This window comes from Podarcis melisellensis (genome assembly GCF_964234715.1).
Source record: "Podarcis melisellensis genome assembly, chromosome: 3".
NCBI classification, from domain to species: Eukaryota; Metazoa; Chordata; class Lepidosauria; order Squamata; family Lacertidae; genus Podarcis; species Podarcis melisellensis.
The window spans coordinates 12,474,839-12,494,126 of NC_138530.1; the positions used below are offsets into that span (position 1 = coordinate 12,474,839).

At 47.2% G+C, this 19,288-nt stretch overlaps 1 protein-coding gene and 1 long non-coding RNA gene across 3 annotated transcripts in view; both read right to left on the reverse strand.

The window, feature by feature from the left end:
- SPTBN1 (spectrin beta, non-erythrocytic 1) overlaps positions 1–1,550 on the reverse strand; it is a 218,559-nt gene extending 217,009 nt beyond the window's left edge. For both annotated transcript variants that reach the window (XM_081903579.1, XM_081903577.1), the window contains exon 1: positions 1,430–1,550. The gene's annotated coding sequence lies outside the window, so the exon portion shown is untranslated. The remainder of the gene's footprint in view (positions 1–1,429) is intronic.
- A 9,659-nt stretch (positions 1,551–11,209) lies between these two features.
- The window catches only part of LOC309366133, a 128,672-nt gene continuing 120,593 nt past the window's right edge, over positions 11,210–19,288 (reverse strand). The window contains exon 2 of the long non-coding RNA XR_014166537.1: positions 11,210–11,425. This is a non-coding gene — a long non-coding RNA (uncharacterized lncRNA). The remainder of the gene's footprint in view (positions 11,426–19,288) is intronic.

Sequence of the window (19,288 nt, forward strand, 5' to 3'; positions counted from 1 at the left end):
GACCGCATTAGATCTGCAGGGCTGCAATCACATTACTCCCCTCTTCATTGCAAGAGACCGTGGGGCGAGGGGAGGGGAATGGGGCTGGTGGAATAAGTGGAGATGCCAACAGTTCCTATAGAGATATCTGCATAATATGACAGCTGGGGTTGTGGGGTGGGGGCTGGCGGAGAGGATGGGTGGGAAAGGTTTCCAGTGACAAAGCAGTCGCGATCCAGTCCCCTTGGCATTAAGGGAAAGGGGGAGGGAAAACTGGACCTGGTTTTCTGCAGGGTGGGGCTGTGGTAATGCCCAAGGGAGGGAGGGAGGGAGAGATTTTCATGCAAAATGTGTCCCAGAGAAGGAGGGAGGGATTCAGAGGCATTTTGCTGCATTTCTGGCCAGGCATCAAAAAAGAGAGAGAAATGTTTTTGGAGGGGGGGGCGTTGGTGGAGAAGTAAAATAATTTAAGACACACGTCTGATCCAGAGTCTTTCCCCCCAACCTTTGACGCACGCACACTCACGCTTCCGAAAATAATAAAGACCTCCCCAAGGGAGAAATCGCAATGGAGGCAGGTGAGGGCGAGGGTGGGGACAGGTGGAGGTGGGGGGGTGTCCTCACATCTAATACAGATAGGTAAATCAATAGGGAAAGCGACTTTTTAAATGCATATTATGATCAGGAAGAATAAGCCCCTCCCAATCCGCTTTCCACCTCTGTTCCCCAAATGGATCCATTTGCACAAACCTGTTGAAGTATGAAGGGTGGGGGGAGAGGAAGCTTGCCTGACCCCCCAGTCCCTCTCTTCCAAGCCACTGGGTGCAAAGAGGAGGAGGGAGACAATGAGGCAGACTAGGGAGCAACCGACCACGCCTGTTTTGCAACCCACGGACCGTTACGCGAACCAGCAAGCCGCCCAGGTCGCTCGCCGGGGATGCTGCGCCGCCGCGTCTCCTTTTAGTGCGCCGTCTCCGGCTTGGTGTCACCCGCCTCTCCCGGACCTGGATCAACCTCTTACGGGCAATGCCAGACCCCGGTTCCCACCGATCGTCCCGGGGAAACGGGGCGAGGCAGCAAGCGAGGGGGGCTAAGTTAGCCCTCGTGGCGATGCTGCTACTGCAGCGATGCTGGAAGCGTTTATTCGCAGGAGAGAGGCATCTACTCGCCCGCCGGGCACCGTGACCCTCGAGGGAGGGCGATCTCCGTCCCTGCGGAAAGGGCTCCCCCATCACCCGCAGCCGCTGCAGCGCCACCGCGGCCCCTTTCCACGCAGCGCCACCAGCCCCACGACACCAGCCACCCAGACAGAGATCGGCGACCGAGTGCCAACGTCTCTGCGATCCCCGGTGCCCCGATCCGCAAGGGGAAGGCAAGCCCCGCACCCCACCCCCAAATCTACGCATAACCCTCTCGCTCGGTTTAAGCAAGCTGGAACGAAATCGCCTACCTCTCCTGGCGAGGGTGGTGGTGCTGGTGGGGGGCCGGGGGGTGTCCGATCTCCTTCGCCCTTGTATGCAATGCGGCGCGCTCCCTCTCTCTCAGCAGTGGCGAAGTGCAGGAGGAGGAGGAGGAGGAGGTGGGTGGGTGGGTGGCGATGATGATGGTGGTGATGGTGATGATGCAGCAAGAGGCAGCGAGAAGAAGCAGCAGCCTCTCTGGCTGGAGCTGGCAGAGAGAAGGAGGGAGGGGGGAGGAAGGAGGGAGGGAGGGGGCAGGCTGAGAAAAGAGGAGATCCGAGCAGCAGGCAGCGGCTCCGCGGCAGAGGAGGAGGCTAGCAATGGATGGCGGCGGGTGGCGTTTAGCGAGGAGGAGGAGGGGGGTTGAAGGGAGTGGACGGCAGGAATCCGCAGCCAGCCAGCCAGCCGGCCTGCCTGCCCGCCCCTCCGATGCCCGCCCGCACAGCGACAGCTGCACTGATTGAGAGAGGAGAGGAGGGGAAAAGGGGGCGGGGACAGAACGCTCGTACTCCTGCGCGTTCGCGCGCGCACATACAGACAGCCCCGCGAGCGCGCTTCACAATGGAGACGAGGGCACGAGCGCGCGCGGCTGCCCAGCGAATGAGGGAGCAGGGAGGGATGAGGGCGCGCGGCGGGGAAGGCGATGGCCGCGGAGTCGCGGGGCTCTTTCCCCGCTTTCCGCAGCGGACGAGGCTTCTACACGCGTAACGCATAAGAGAAACGTGTGGGCCCAATGACTCGGGTCTCAGACCCGCGCGCCAACGAGGGGGGGGGGCGCGTGTGGAGGCGCGGTTTCTCGACCACCCTCGCGACGGTCCCGGAGGAGGGCTCCGCGCGCCCTTGAGCGCATCCTTGGCGCTCCCTTCTGAGTGGGCCAGTCCGGGATGGGGCAAGCTCTCGCGCCCGGCCTGGGATGTACCACTTCTTCACGTTTCAGGTGGTTGGGGGGGGGCGCGCGAAGGAGGGGCTCCCTCGGCGGAACGGCCCTCCCCTGCGTGCCGGAGAGAAGGCGGGAGGCGCCTGCGTTTCATCCCTGCGCGCCCCGCGTGTAGGCGCTGCTTGGTGGAGCGGGGGAGGGATTGGTTCGTCTCTTTCGGCCGGGCCAGTCGCCGCTTGACCACTTCGGCGAGGCCCAAGTCCTGGTTTCCCATCAGCCCCTGGTTTTTGCGCCCCCCTCCTTGCAAGCAGCCAAAGGGGCTGCAGTATGAAGCAGAATCCTTGTGCGAAGGAGGGAGAGGGGCTTCTTGACCCTTTCATCGCTGGCATATTATTATTATTATTATTATTATTATTATTATTATTATTATTATTATTATTTTGCACTGTGTATTTTTATTATTATTTATTCCTGTCATTCCTTCCAAGAGATTTCCTCTCAGAATCATAGAATGTACCCATATCAGTTCCTTTGCTGGACATAACAAATAACATTAAAATGTACAGTAATGGTCTGTTGTGAGTGTATTTAGTGGGGAAATGGCTCCAGGTTTGGGGTGAGCATGGGGGTTCTGTTTCCTATACAGCCACCTTGATTTTATTGTTACACACAGAGAAAGGGAGAGAGAAGCTACATGTGATTCTGAAGACAGCATGGGATACTCATTTTGAGTAAATAAGGAAGCCGCTTTCACTAGCTCCAAAATAATATGTCCCAACTGCTATTGAGCTCACATAAGGAAAAGGTGGCATATAAATGTCATCGTCGCTGGCATCCATCCGTTCTGAGAGACAATGGAGTGCGCCTCCAGGGGTGAAGTCAGAAACCGCTGTGTTGTCAGCACTGAAGGGAGCTCCCCAGGGTGCAAGCCTGGGCAGGAAGCATGGAGGTCCTGGACTGCCCAGATAAGAACCCTTCTCTGCTCAAAGCAGAGCAATGCATTTGACACCAGCTTGGCTGCTGGAGTTGCTGGAAGGAAGCGTACAAGATGCCATCCAACGGCTTTAGGGCCTTCACTCTGGATTTGTGTAGGGTTTACTCCTGAGCCATTCTCCCAAGGATATTGTGCAAGGCAGGTTTAGGATCAGAGTTTTCCTTCTAGATGGGCTACCTTCCTAGGTTGACAAGTTCCAATCTTCACCTCACTTCCCTCTGCGCCATGTGTTATAACCACATTTTCGGCTGTTGGACCCCCTATTGGTCCTGTCTGCTCGATCCGCCAGAGCCTGTCTTTGCATGCAGGAGAAGTCCCTAACTCACTGAAGGTTCAAGACCCATCAGATACCCACACATGCTTTGTCACATGCTGGTAGTTTCTAGGAGCCACATCTGAGAGCTGAATACAGGGTGGGGGTCAAAGGTGGACAAACTACCCCAAAAGGAGCATGATGTGTCACCCACCAAAGATACTACCCCCCAACACCCCATTCATTTTAATAAAAAGGATGTAAACAAATGCGGATATGGAGCTGTCAGCCCCAGACACATCAGAAGCAACATGCAAAAACAGAATTAAGAGCCAATTTTAATAACCACTTCCGGATCCATATCCCACTTCCTTTGACGTTGGAGCAGAGTACCTGTGTGCTTACAAGTGATGAGGGAAGTTGTTGACTAGGTTCCTCACAGCACCTTGGGGGAGCTTTTATGAGTCACCGTTGCTAACAAGCGGTGTGAGCCTCCCACAAGGCTCCGTCAAGGAACCGCTTATCTATGCCACCCTCATCCCCTTAAGATTTCAGGGCATTTCTCAGCTGTGCTTGAGAGATTTGAACCTCTGATCAGGCCCCTTTTCCCTGACAAGAGCGGTAATTGGTTGTGCACCGAGTCAAACGGCTGGTGCTTCTTTTCTTTTTAGAGGAGCTCTCTGGGAGCCTTATCCAAGCAGAAGATGTGCAGAAGTGTCCATAGTTCAGTGGTTCACCACAGGTATCCAATTTAGTTGTTTAGTTGTGTCCAACTCTTTGTGACCCCAGACCAGAGCACGCCAGGCACTCCTGTCTTCCACAGCCTCCCGCAGTTTGGTCAAACTCATGTTCATAGCTTCGATAATACTGCCCAACCATCTGGTCCTCTGTCATCCCCTTCTCCTTGTGCCCTCCATCTTTCCCAACATCAGGGTCTTTTGCAGGGAGTCTTCTCTTCTCATGAGGTGGCCAAAGTACTGGAGCCTCAGCTTCATGATCTGTCCTTCCAGGGAGCACTCAGGACTGATTTCCTTAAGAATGGAGAGGTATGATCTTCTTGCAGTCCATGGGACTCTCAAGAGTCTCCTACAGCACTGGAATTCAAAAGCATCAATTCTTCGGCGATCAGCCTTCATTATGGTCCAGCTCTCACTTCCATACATCACTACTGGGTATCCAATACTGGCGGGGAAAATAGGGACATTCCAGGATCAAATCAGAAGCTGGGGTGGCTTTCGTAATTCTGGGACTGTCCCTAGAAAATCGGGACACTTGTGTCACCCGCTACTGCAGGTATCTTCTGTGTGAGTCACAGCCACTGCTTTTTGTACACTGCTATTTTACTTGGGTGTGGGAGCTGTTGCATTTCCTTTTGAAACTTCTTGAAGCAGGCACTGTTCTTAGAGCAAACTAAGAGCATATGTTTCCCTGTTTATTCAGATAACACTGGGCTGTATACTAGCCCTGTACAATGATTAGTTCCAAATCCACCCAGAATCCTTTGTGGTAAATGCAACAACACTGAAGTTTTAGTGTAATAAAACACATAAGGCTGCTACTCAGTTCTGCAGACAGTAGACTTTTTACTGACTTCATTTATTCAAATGGGTGGTAAAAGTATTGGTTGGCTCTCATGGATACTTAAGGTTGCCATTAGGAAAGTTTGAGGGAAAAGAAACAGGGAATAGAGCATGTTGCCTTTCAGGATTTTTTTCAGCCACCAAATTTTTTAATGATGTTCATTTTCCCCCAAATGCAAATTCTGTGAGAATGACATTTGTGAGGTTGGCATTTAAAATTTTGTAACTACACTCGTACCTTAGTTCTTGAATTTAATCCATTCTGGGAGTCCGTGCGACTCCCCAAACGGTTCGAAAACCAAGGCACGGCTTCCGATTGGCTGCAGGAGCTTCGGACATTCGGCTTCCCAAAAACGTTCACAAACCGGAACATTCACTTCTGGGTTTGCGACATTCGAGAGCCGATTTGTTCGACAACTAAGGCGTTCGACTACCAAGGTACCAATGTAATCTCTAGAAATTCGAAAGATTAAAATGTGCCCTTTGAGTGGCTGATCAACAACATTTTGGGCAAGAGGCCTAATAATATCCTGGTTTTCCTGAACCTACTACCTCCCCACAGGAGCAAATGGGTGGGCAGTATAAAAAGAGGCGGCCCCTTCCAATATGTAATTCTGCCATTTCTCAATGAGTTGCAGTTGGCATCTATCTGTCTCGGGAGACAATGGCATTCCTTCCAACATTTATCCAGTGAAAATAGAGGCACCCTATTCAACAACAACAACATTTTATATTTCTACCCTGCATCTTACTGAGTTGCCCCACCCACTCTGGGCTGTTTCCAACATATATAAAAAAACAAGAAAACATTAAATGTCCCAAAACTTCCCTATACAGGGCTGACTTCAGATGTCTTCTAGAGGTTGTAAAGTTACTTATCTCCTTGGCTCAGGGGTTGCATAACTCCAACATCCAACATTTCTCCAATGAAAACAGGTGTGATTCTGTAAATCTGGGACTGTCCCTGGGAAACAGGGACACTTGCAATGGAGAAGTGTGTTTTTATGGGTGAAAGTACTTACTACAGAATGTGATGGACGAGGGAAGAGGATGATCAACAGCCCAGATCTGGGAAGCGATGGTGTGCAGCACCAACAATTCCCATGACCTTGGTAAGGTCAAGCTGGGCCTTCTAGGTTGCATCCTTCAGAAAGGCCTTGGCAGTTGAAAGCAGCAAAAGACGCCCAGCGTATATTTGGCAGTTCTGCTTCAGCAGTATTATAAACATCTCCACGAGAACATGGAAGCACACAATGGCTGGGCTTACCCTAGAGGAAATGGTACTTCATCAGGGCGTAACTTGTTTAAATAATCTCTTAATTAAAAGGGTGGGGGGAATCTGGATGGATGCTGAATGTCTTTTTAGAGCAGGAAAAATAATGGAATGGTCAGCTCCAAGTCTTCATGAGATGCTGAGTGTCCCTACATGACTTGTTTTGTTAGGCAAAACAAGACGGTCACAGAGGGAGAACATCACTCTTCCAAAAAAAATGGAGTTTGTACCTTTTTGTGAAGAGCTACTACCTGCTTCTATTACATCTATATCAGATAGGTGATAGGTAGATGGATAGATGATAGATAGATGATAGATAGATAGATAGATGATAGATAGATAGATAGAGATAGATAGATGGATAGATAGATGATAGATAGATAGATAGATAGATAGATAGATAGATAGATAGATATAGATAGATAGATAGATGATAGATGATAGATCTCCAGACTGAGAGAGCGCCCAGGTACTGTAGTATAATAACCACATCAAGCAGTCATGCCTTCACCCAAAGAATCCTGGGAAATTTAGCTTGCCAAGGGTGATTAGAGTCATTAGGAGACCCCTATTATCCTCATGCAGGTGGCGCTGTGGGTTAAGGACTTGCCGATCGATGGGGTGAGCTCCCGTTGCTCGGTCCCAGCTCCTGCCAACCTAGCAGTTCGAAAGCACGTCAAAATGCAAGTAGGTAAATAGGTACTGCTCTGGCAGGAAGGTAAACGACGTTTCTGTGCGCTGCTCTGGTTCGCCAGAAACGGCTTAGTCATGCTGGCCATGTGACCCAGAAGCTGTATGCCGGCTTCCTCAGCCAATAAAGCGAGATGAGCGCTGTAACCCCAGAGTCGACCACGACTGGACCTAATGGTCAGGGGTCCCTTTACCGTTACCTATTCCCCTCACCAGAGCTACAGTTGTCAGAGTAGTTTAACAACCAATCCCTCTTCCCAGGGAACTTTGGGGATTGTAACTCTTCAAGGGGAATAGCGTTCTCTCAGCACCCCTTAACAAACTGCTATTCCCAAAATTTTTGGAGTGGGGGAGCCATGTTCAAAGTGGTATAATACTGCTTTAAATCTGCATGTGGGGCTCACTCCTGTGGACTAGCCTTGCGAGAGACAGGTCATCTCTTTTCAGGGCTTCTGTTCTCACTTGGCGGGGAAGGTGAAAAAAGAGGATTCCATCAGGAGTTAAGTGTGGGATTAATGCAATCAACCAGTAGATTAATCAATTAAAGTCTGGTTTTTTAAACCTTGCAGTTGAATTTAATTGATAAGGGCAGATTTTAACCCATGTGGCTGAGTTTATACTTGTTTGCTTCTGAGGCCAGCATGTTACAGCAATAGGGAATAAAATATTAAAGATAGCCTTCCTTCTAACAAGTAATGTTAGCAGTAGCCTATTAAATTGTAAGTGGTTTTTATTATTTTCTTCAGTACGTTACATGCACCGTCCGTGAGTTAGGGACTCTGCACATGAAGACAGGCTCTCATGGATTGAGAGAATGAGACCAATACAGTGGTACCTCGGGTTACAGACACTTCAGGTTACAGACGCTTCAGGTTACAGACTCCGCTAACCCAGAAATAGTACCTCAGGTTAAGAACTTTGCTTCAGGATGAGAACAGAAATCGTGCAGCGGCGGCGCAGCGGCAGTGGGAAGCCCCATTAGCTAAAGTGGTACCTCAGGTTAAGAACAGTTTCAGGTTAAGAAAAGACCTCCAGAACGAATTACCGTATTTTTCGCTCCATGGGGCGCACTGGACCATAGGGCGCACCTAGTTTTTAGGGGGAGAAATAAAGAAAAAAAAATTATCCCCCCCACAGCTCCAAAGAGCAAAGAAGCCAAGACAGCGAGCGGGATCCATCCTGCTGGCTGTCTTGGCTTCCTCTTTAGCCACGCGCAACCTCTCCAGCTGGGAGAGGCTGTGTGCGGCTTTGGCAGAACAGGTCCGGGATCAGGGGCAAGGTTGCGCACAGCCTTGCCACCACTCCTGGAGCTTACGGGGCTGGGGGCGTGCTCCGAAGGCTTGCAGATAGCTGCCTGAAGCCCAGGGAGTGCAGCAGGAGTTGGCGCTGCGCTCCCCAGGCTTCAGGCTGCTCTCCAAAAGCCTTCGGAGTGTGGCTGGAACTCCCGCCGTGCTCTGAAGGCTTGCAGATAGCTGCCTGAAGCCTGCATTCACTCCATAGGACGCACACACATTTCCCCTTCATTTTTGGAGGGGGAAAAGTGTGTCCTATAGAGTGAAAAATACGGTAAGTTCTTAACCAGAGGTATCACTGTAGTAGGTCCAACTGTCAAGAAGGTGATTTCTTCACATGCTGTAGAGGAAATGAGGGGCAGATGGGGGTCATCAACCTGGGAAGGTAGCCTATCTAAGAGAAGGAAAACTCTGATCCTAAACCTCTGATGCCTTGTGGGAAATATTCAGGAATATACGCTACACAAATCCAGAGTGGAGTCCCTAAGATGGTTGGATGGCACCTTGTATGCCTCCTTCCGACAACTCCTGCAGCCAAGTTGGTGCCAAATCTACTTTCCTTTGGATCACACCAGTGAGATCGAGAGAGGGATATTGTCGTCGAGGCAGTTATCTTTACAGAAGGGCCGACATTGATACCGAAATCGAGCATCGCCTGAGCTCTCCGAGTGCAGCTTTCACCCAGTTGAAGTGCAGAGTTTTTGAGCACCGGGATATTCACAGGGAAACCAAAAGGCTTGTTTAACACTCTATATGATATATACTGTATAGTGAATCAACACAGATGCCTGCCTTTTTTTACTCTCCTCGAAACCGTGCCAATGGTGGCTGTTGGAATAAGCTCCCACATTTCAGAATCTTGAATTCTTGTTTAATAGTCCAAAGTTTCTTGACTCACCATCTTAGTCAAGATGGCTTTGCAAATGCACCACATATTTCCCAGCTTGCAGGAATGAAAGATGGCAAAGTTTTATATGAAGAACTTAAATCAGATTTTTAAAACATGACAAGTAAAGCTATCTTCTGATGGTCGATCTACAATGAAGATTTATGTTGCGTGTATAAACCATATAACCCAGAGAGCATACAATGGAGGTGACATCTGAGGTGGTTGGAATACTTTCACAGGAAAATAATGTATGTTCATTTTAAATACATTTCCCATGGGAAGAAGTTTATTTCCATTGCAAACATAAAACCAGCTTTGTTTTGGCTAAAGCTCCATTGCAGAAGAACCCTTATCGTACGGGGCTTGGGTGTTTGGATGTAACTTTGATCTAAATTCATGCAGTCATAAAACTAAAAGAGATGTGTTTATTAGTGCTTAGTTATGCCAAAACTTTCCCTGCTATTCTCTCAGAGTTGAAAAGGTCCTTCAGTATCTTCCGATTTCTGCTGGCTCCATTATATCAGTCAGAATTGGTTGCTCACCACCTACTCTGGAACCTGAAGAAGCCAAACCAGATATATATCTGAGAACCAGAAAATGCATGGAGGGAGCTTCACTGAGTCTTGGAAAAGGCTCAGATCAAGCTAGACAGCAGTAGCTCATGATGGCTGGCATCATTTCGCTCCCAGTACGTTTCTGAGCACAATTCAAAGTGTTGGTGCTGACCTTTAAAGCCCTAAACAGCCTTGGCCCAGTAGACCTGAAGGAGTATCTCCACCCCCATAGTTCTACCTGGACACTGAGGTCCAGTGCCGAGGGCCTTCTGGCAGTTCCCTCACTGCGAGAAGCAAAGCTACAGGGAACCAGGCAGAGGGCCTTCTCGGAAGTGGCCCCCGCCCTGTGGAACGCCCACCCATCAGATGTCAAAGAGATAAACAACTACCTGACATTTAGAAGACATCTGAAGGCAGCCCTGTTCAGGGAAGTTTTTAATGTGTGACAATTTAATGTATTTTTAATCTTTGTTGGAAGCCGCTCAGAGTGGCTGGGGAGACCCAGCCAGATGGGCGGGGTACAAATAATAAATTATTATTATTTCACATGTTGAACAGGAACCTGACAAAGCCAAATATTTTGGATGAATCCTTTCCTGATTTCTTGGGAAAGGCGCCCCTGTTTGATTTCTGCCTGTCTTGCAGCTGTTACAGAGGCTGGATGTGTGCTATTTCATCCATGACTCCACATTGCAAATAGCAATCGCAACAACACATTGTGGCATACATCCCCCGCTCCCCTTATTTCACCGGTGAGTGCTTAACTATTCTTTAACAACAAGCAACAATTGCAACAGCTTTTAAAGCATTTCAGCAGTATAATCAATTGCATAATTCCCTGTAATATTCCCATAGTTTTTACCGTATTTATTCTGCTTTTTCGTGGAGTGCTGCTTGCCCCAATAACCGTGTCAAGTTGAGATAATCTTAAGCGTCCCACATTTGTGAAATCTACGGGGACGCGATTATTTTTGACGGGCAAAGGTCCTGACAGACAGTTTGATTCTTCCTCTAGACAGACGTAAATAAAGAACCCTTGCCCTTATGCTCCAGTCTGTCCACCGTTTTCATGTCTCACGATAACGACAACTACCAAAAACAAAAGGAACATTTCTGAAAGCTCTAGATCAGCCTTCGCCAACTTGATACGTCCCAAATGCTTTGGACTACAAGTCCCATCAGCTCCAACTAGTTGCAGTCCAAAACATTTCTCGGGCACAAGGTGACCAAATGCTGTGATTTCCATCTTTTTAGAACATATTTTTTTCCTTGATTTTCATCCTGTCTGCATAGGCAGAACCAGAAGGCAAATGAGTGGGATAACAGTAACTGTTAAGTTGTGGGTGAACATATCAGACGACACAACGATTCTTCAAACAGCTCTTGTTTATTCACAGGCCAGAACAGAACTGAACTGAAGGGTTCAGTCAGCCTGCTTATATAGAGCTCCAGTACAACGTAACTGTAACAATTTTCTAAAACTATCCAATCACTGAACGTCACTTTTGATCCCTTATTTGCATAACTATCTACAGTATCCCCCTGCTGGCCCAGGGTGAGAACTTCAGTACATAACAGTAACCTCTGCCCCCACAATGATGGACCCTCCTGTGATTACTCAAAGGAAAGTCACAAATTATAAAATATACCCTAAACATGCTTGTCATCCTTGGGCTGAAGGTTCTCTGCCCCCAGTTTAAGTGTGTGGCTGTGAGAAATTGTTTCCCCAGCAGCAGTGATATTACAGACAAATTTACTTTAAACAGGAAAACCTTTCAGCCTTCCAAGAGGATTTGTCCATAGGACACTTTGCAACACCCCCATTCAACAGATTTTCTGCACGTAACATGGTTTGCATTTCAGTGTTCTGTAGGAACAGCTAAGCAATCTGAAACCCTCTTTCACAGAAAGCTTGTGATAATATGGAAATTATCTCTGGAAGGACGCAGGGCAAGACTATATTTGTGCAGTTGGAAGCCATGTGTTTGATTTCAAGTCAGTGGTGGCACCAGGAAAAAAAATAGTGACGAGAGGGGGGGAGACTTTGTGGCTTATATTTGATGAACTAAAACCAGTTGCTGTAGGTCTGAAAAGCAAGAGGGGGTTAATAGCAATCATAGGATTAAAAAGTGCACTCTGTGTCCATATGGTGTTTTTCCACAATTTTGGTACATGCACATTATGGAAGAGGGCTTCCAGGCTCATGTCCTGTTTCTGAGCTTCCCAGAGACATCTAATTGATTATACAATGGAATTTGTCCCCTGGCAGTTACCTGAGTGGCTTTCATTTGGATACGATTTTCACCTGGCATTTACATGTCCATCCTCCCACCATTATATGACTTTGATTGTGATTCATTTTTACTTGTTTTGTTGCAGTGATTTATAATAATAATAATAATAATAATAATAATAATAATAATAATAATAATAATATATTATTTATACCCCGCCCATCTGGCTGGGCTTCCCCAGCCACTCTGTGCAGCTTCCAACAAAATATTAAAATACAGTAATGCATCAAACATTAAAAGCTTCCCTAAACAGGACTGCCTTCAGATGTCTTCTAAAAGTCTGGTAGTTGTTGTTTTCTTTGACATCTGGTGGGAGGGTCTTCCACAGGGCGGGCGCCACTACCAAGAAGGCCCTCTGCCTAGTTCCCTGTAACTAGACTTTTCACAGTGAGGGAACCGCCAGAAGGCCCTCGGAGCTGGACCCGTGTCCGGGCAGAACGAAGGTGGTTTTACTTACGATTTTACAATTGTTTTGCTGACGATTTGTGGATTGTTCCCTGTCATATTTACATTGCAGTTGTGACGTTCTGTTGTGCTATTGAAATTTATTGTTCGTAAGCCACTTTGTGACTCGTACAAGTGAAAAGCGGCATAGAAATATGTAAAACAAATGAAAGGAAAGGAAACTATTTGCCGTCCCAAGCAAACCTGCCTCTGTAGAAACTGCTTCACGTTTTAAAAAAGTCTGCATCAAAAAAGAAAATAAAAGGACAAAGGCGTCCATAAAAATCTGGTAGCAGCACTTAGAAGATGGAGCAGATATCATTTTCAGATTTCCCGAGGATAGAGAAGCTCTGGATTTAGCAGGGACAAAGTTTGGGGCCGCAGCTATTTACAGTGAATGTTGTATGGATGACGGAGGGTTAAAGGAAACATGTAGGGTTACATATTCCACATTAGACTGAAGTGTGGCTGAAACCTTAGTTATCCTCTTCTTAAATATGGGATTCCTTTGGTTTAGGCATCAGAATTTTTTGCTTCTTAGCTTACCACTGCTTGTAAATAGGTAAAGGTAAAGGACCCCTGACAGTTAAGTCCAGTCGCAAATGACTCTGGGGTTGCAGAGCTCATCTCTCTTTACTGGCCAAGGGAGCCAACGTTTGTCCGCAGACAGTTTTTCCGGGTCATGTGACCAGCATGACTAAGCCGCTTCTGGCGAAACCAGAGCAGCGCACGGAAACACCATTTACCTTCCCGCTGGAATGGTACCTATTTATCTACTTGCACTTTGACATGCTTTCAAACTGCTAGGTGGGCAGGAGCTGGGACCAAACAACAGGAGCTCCCCTCGTTGCGGGGATTCGAACCACCAACCTTCTGATCGGCAACCCTAGGCTTTGTGGTTTAGACCGCAGCGCTATCCACGTCCCTTCACCACTGCTTGTACTATATACCTAATACTGAAAACTGCCCTGTTCTTACCAAGTGATTACCCAGCCCCTGCCTATCTTCCAGCAACCACGTGCCATGTTATTTTTAATTTGCAGCTGAAAGGGTATGCTGGGGTTGATGGTGGAGACAGGAAATAATCTTGCAAATAAACAAAAGATACATAACAGGGCGGATTCCTAGCCTGCTGTAAATGAAAACTTTCCTTTCGGAAAGAACAGAGTTATATTTAAATTCTGATTCTTTCCCCAGGAGAAAAACGGGAGAGGTGTGTCCGTCAGTCCGCAGCGTTTCAAAATTCCATTTGGACAAAGAGCTCAGTCAGGAGGACCAGACAAAAGAGTTGTGCCCTGGACTTCAACTCCCTCTGCTCCAGTGAAAAAATATTTTATATTTCAAAAGCTAGAAGATCAGAGAAATACATGCAGGCCACACCAGTGTGCTGCAATCACCACCAACAGATCAGATAAGCTCCTTGGCCAGGTGTATTATAAACATCATTTCAAAAATCTGAGGAGTGTAGCTTTTGTGTTTGTTTGGTTTGAATCTGAATACTGAAAGAATAAGCTTTCCCAAAATGGCCCAAGTAGTTAAGGCTCTGTTATATAGCAGGCAGAAATGATGCTTTGGGGAAGGGCTGTAGCTCAGGGTGTGAGAGAATCTCCTCTGCATGCCAGGTTCCAGCTGTGGCATCTTTGCATAGGGCCATAAGAGCCCAATCCTAAGGGCTGTGGGGGCTTTGGCCCCTCCCCCACAATAAAATACCCCTGAAAAGTTGATGGGCATTCCCATCACATCCCTTGGGGAGACAGGTGAACTAATACCAGTGTACTGGAAGAAGCAAAGATCACCAGTGTCGAAGCAATGATTCTTCAACATCAACTTCGTTGGACTGGTCATGTTGTTTGGATGCCTGGTGATCATCTTCCAAAGCAACTACTCTACTCCGAACTTAAAAATGGAAAGCATAATGCTGGTGGTCAACAAAAGAGGTTTAAAGACTGTCTCAAGGCAAATTTTTAAAAATGTAATATAAACGCCAACAATTGGGAAACACTTGTTCCAATTGGAGAACAGCCTTTACCAAAGGTGTCATGGGCTTTGAAGACGCTCAAACTCAGGATGAAAGGGAGAAACGTGCTAAGAGGAAGGCACGCTTGGCAAATCCACACTGTGATCAGCTCCTGCCCGGAAACCTGTGTCCCCACTGTGGAAGGACGTGTGGATCCAGAATTGGCCGCCACAGTCACTTATGGACACACTGTTAAAACCGTGTTTATGGAAGACAATCTTACTCGGCTACGAGTGATCACCAAAGAAGAAGAAGAAGAAGCGCATCATGTGATCGTTTATGCGGGGCAGGGCCCTCAAAATATTTTATTCAAGTTGACACCCCAAGGTAGGGGTAGGAGAAAACCCTGGTGTTGAAATATACATTTATTAAAAAACCAGAAGCATTTTTACTTGGCATTGTAGGTGAGGATATAAACAGAAAGGATTGTAAGTTATTTTTATATGCAATGATGGCAGCAAGAATATTATTGGCACAAAACTGGAAGCAAGAAGAATTACCGATGAAAGAAGAATGGAGAATGAAATTGATGGACTATGCAGAGTTAGATAAACTAACAAGAATGATTCGAAACCTGCGGGACCAGAGATTCTCAGAAGACTGGAGTAAATTTACAGACTATTTGAAAAATAATTGTGATGGACAGATTATGCTAGTAGGTTTGCAAGAAGTTTTGTAAGGTGAATTATTTGATATATTGCAAAAAAGACAATGAGGAGAATCATTAGTTAAAGATAATTAAAGGTAATATGAAATTAAGAAATGCATAAGAAATGATAAGAACGGAAAATCACCAGAGGCGTTGACGGAAGTCCAAAAATATTGTATAAGATATGAAGTTCTGTTGTATGAATGTTAACTAATTTATTAAAAACTAATAAAAATGTATTTTTTGAAAAAGGAGAAACCCCTGGCGAGCCACTTCCAACAGCCAAGATGCCAATTTTTATTGCACTTTCATGACAATTTGTGCTCACGATGCTCTCTGGGTGGTCACACACAATGCTGCTTCCAGTACTTTTTGTATCGGCAAAACCTCTGGGGGTGCCTGCAATGCTGTCGCTGTTCAGTCCATTCGTATTCTGTAACTTCCTGCTGAAATCACGAAATACTTTACACCATGCTAGGGGCTGCCAACCCTGCGAGAGACACAAGTATCTGAGGGCTAGCAAGAAGTTTGGTAAAGACAAACCTGCCTCTCCCACTTGCCTACTTTCCTACCCGCCCGCCCCCACCGGTGACGAATCACGGACAGCATTGGACCAGTCATATGGCTATGAATAGCACTGATCTTCTTTTAAATAATTCACGGGCAAGTTCTCCTGCCCACTGCTGGATTGTTATAAGGGTCACTGACTACCACCGGGAGGAATGTGGTTGCAATTTGCAGCCTGGGTTTGTTTTGCTTTGGATTCCACCTGTTGGAACTCACTAAGCCTTTTCCAGCTTGATCAAAGCTGTGGTTCCAATGTGCATTCGGAGGTCGTTCATGCCCCGAGGGCCTAATCCAAGGTCCCCAGTCGTCAAGCAGACTTAGCTGGGTAGATGTTAATAAGCTTTGGATCAAGACCATAAATATGCAAGGCCATGCCTGGGCGGAAAAGAAAACTGCAGGAGTTCTAAGAAGGGAAAATGCCTAATGGGGGTTGTCAAACTAGGGACAGATAACAGGCCCCCCCAACTGCTAGCAAGTGTGGAAAAGGGCACGGTGGAGTCTCACCTCCATCAGGATAAATTCATGTTGCATGTAGCCTCCAGTGTAGGCACATGTGAAAAGTGATGGACTTACTTTGCATTATGAGAGTCCAACTCCTGATAGCAAGAATACAGAGCAAATGGGCTCCCCCGGCGAACTGCACCCGCCGCCAGATTGTATAAGATGTGCCAGAGGCTAATGTTATAATTCTCAAATCCCCAGGCGGACAATATCTTTCTTAAGATCCGTGTAGGAAACCTGTCAGTTTCAGTTTCTCTCTGTTTTTTCCCCCTTTCCCCAGTGCTCAGTTCAGTTCCTCGCATTTCGGTGCCAGCTTACGCGGATCGTCTCCTCGTGAAAATTGGTTGGTGTTTTTGTGTGATTTTTTTCCAATGTGCAAGTTCTTTTCGCAAGCAGATTTCCCCGAACGTAGTGCAATTTTGTATGTTGTCCTCACATATTTTATGCATTCTTTCCCCTAATATAGAAGAAGAAGAAGAAGAAGAAGAAGAAGAATAGTAGTAGTAGTAGTAGTAGTAGTAGTTTGGATTTGATATCCCGCCTTTCACTCCCCTTCAGGAGTCTCAAAGCGGCTAACATTCTCCTTTCCCTTCCTCCCCCACAACAAACACTCTGTGAGGTGAGTGGGGCTGAGAGACTTCAAAGAAGTGTGACTGGCCCAAGGTCACCCAGCAGCTGCATGTGGAGGAGCGGAGACGCGAACCCGGTTCCCCAGATTATGAGACTACCGCTCTTAACCACTACACCACACTGGCTCTCAATAGGCATCGTTTTACACTTTTTTGATTGGCGGACTCCATCAAAAAATTCAGAGCAGTGCGAGTTTCAAAGCATAGCTGTGTTTCGGTTGGCGTATTGTTTTGGGGAGTTGGAATTGGGTAGGTTCTCATTAAAATGTGAACCAAATAGCATTTCTCCCCATCCTCTTTTCAGGGACACTACTAATATACCTCGGGTTAAGAACTTAATTCGTTCTGGAGGTCTGATCTTAACGTGAAACTGTTCTTAACCTGAAGTACCACTTTAGCTAATGGGGCCTCCCACTGCCGCTGCGCCACCACTGCACGATTTCTGTTCTCATCCTGAAGCAAAGTTCTTAACCTAAGGTAATATTTCTGGGTCAGCGGAGTCTGTAACCTGAAGCGTATGTAACCTGAAGCGGATGTAACCCGAAGTACCACTGTATATTGATTTGCACAATCATGCTCTTTTGTCTAAAGACTCCTGTCTTCTTATGCCTTGTACATCCAGGTGTGTGTAGGATAACACACCTTGCATTGGAGTGCATAAAGGTCAACCCAGTGAACTGACTTGGCACAGGCTGCTTCTAGTAATTTTTAATATGAGTTGAAACTTGAGAACAGTCCATGTAATGGATGTGTTTTGGTTTTGTTTCTTGGGAGAGGAAGATAGCCTGTTGAATTTATAGGCTATGGGGATCTGGAGGGTAGGGATTGCAGCTGCTACTGGCAAAGGCACAAGGAGTTATTTTGCTTTCTCGCCCAGCCTTTAGTTAATAATAATAATTTATTATTTATATCCTGCCCTTCTGGCTGGGTTTCCCCAGCCACTCTGGATGGCTCCCAACAGAATATTAATAATAATAAAAGAGCGATAAAACATCAAACATTAAAATCTTCCCCCAACAGGGCTGCCTTCAGATGTCTTCTAAAAGTCAGATAGTTGTTTATTTCCTTGACATCTGCTGGGAGGGCATTCTTAGGGGCGGGCGCCACCACCGGGAAGGCCCTCTGCCTGGTTCCCTGTAAACTTACTTCTCACAGGGAGGGAACCGCCAGAAGGCCCTCAGTGCTGGACATCAGTGTCCGTGCAGAACGATGGGGGTGGAGACGCTCCTTCAGGTATACTGGACCGAGGCCGTTTAGGGCTTTAAAGGTCAGCACCAACACTTTAAATTGTGCTCAGAAACGTACAGTGGTACCTCGGGTTACTAGCTGCTTTGCTTCTCAATACAGTGGTACCTCGGGTTAAGTACTTAATTCGTTCCAGAGGTCCGTTCTTAACCTGAAACTGTTCTCAACCTGAGGTACCACTTTAGCTAATGGGGCCTCCTGCTGCCACTGCGCCGCCGCTGCACGATTTCTGTTCTCATCCTGAAGCAAAGTTCTTAACCCAAGGTACTATTTCTGGGTTAGCAGAGTCTGTAACCTGAAGTGTATGTAACCTGAAGCATATGTAACCTGAGGTACCACTGTACTAGGAGCCAATGTAAATCTTTCAGGATCGGTGTTATAAGGTCTTGGCGGCCACTCCCAGTCACCGGTCTAGCTGCTGCATTCTGGCTTAGTTCTAGTTTCCAGGTCACCTTCAAAGATAGCCCCACATAGAGCACGTTGCAGTTAATCTCATGGAGTGTTGTTGTTTTTTATGGGATACAGCTAGGAACTTAGAAAAATGCTGTACAGTATTCTGAATAAGGCACTGTCAGGGTCTCAAGGGAGCTGTGTGAGGAAGCTGGCTACATTTGTAGTCCCAAGAATGAGACTTGCAGAAGGTTGTCTTGTGGTTCTCTCGGGGGCACCAAATCCTGGCTTCTCTCAGGTGCCAAGGCCTCCACCCAGGATGGAACCCTGCTGCGCAGATGGATATGCATCTTTCCAAAACAAAGCAGCTCGCTGCTTTCATGAACCCCAAGCCCCCACGATGAGAGGAGAGAGGGAGGCGAGCTGGAGGAAGCCACACCTTACCTCATCTCTGCTCCATGCCCGTTGCCAAGCTGCAGTCTGGAAAGGGGGAAAAAGAGAGAGAGGAGAGGGCAAGGATAGGGAGGGAGCTGCGGGCCAGCCGGCGCCAGGCAGCTTCTGTGTTTCTCTGTGTTTGTGCACTGTCTCTGGCCGCTGGTTCACAGAACAGCCAGCACTTGTCATTCAGAGAGCAGCTGCCAGGAGCCAGGAAGGAAACCTTCCTTTTTCTGCCCCTCCAAACTGTTCTGTGTCTCCAAGAAATAAGGAGGA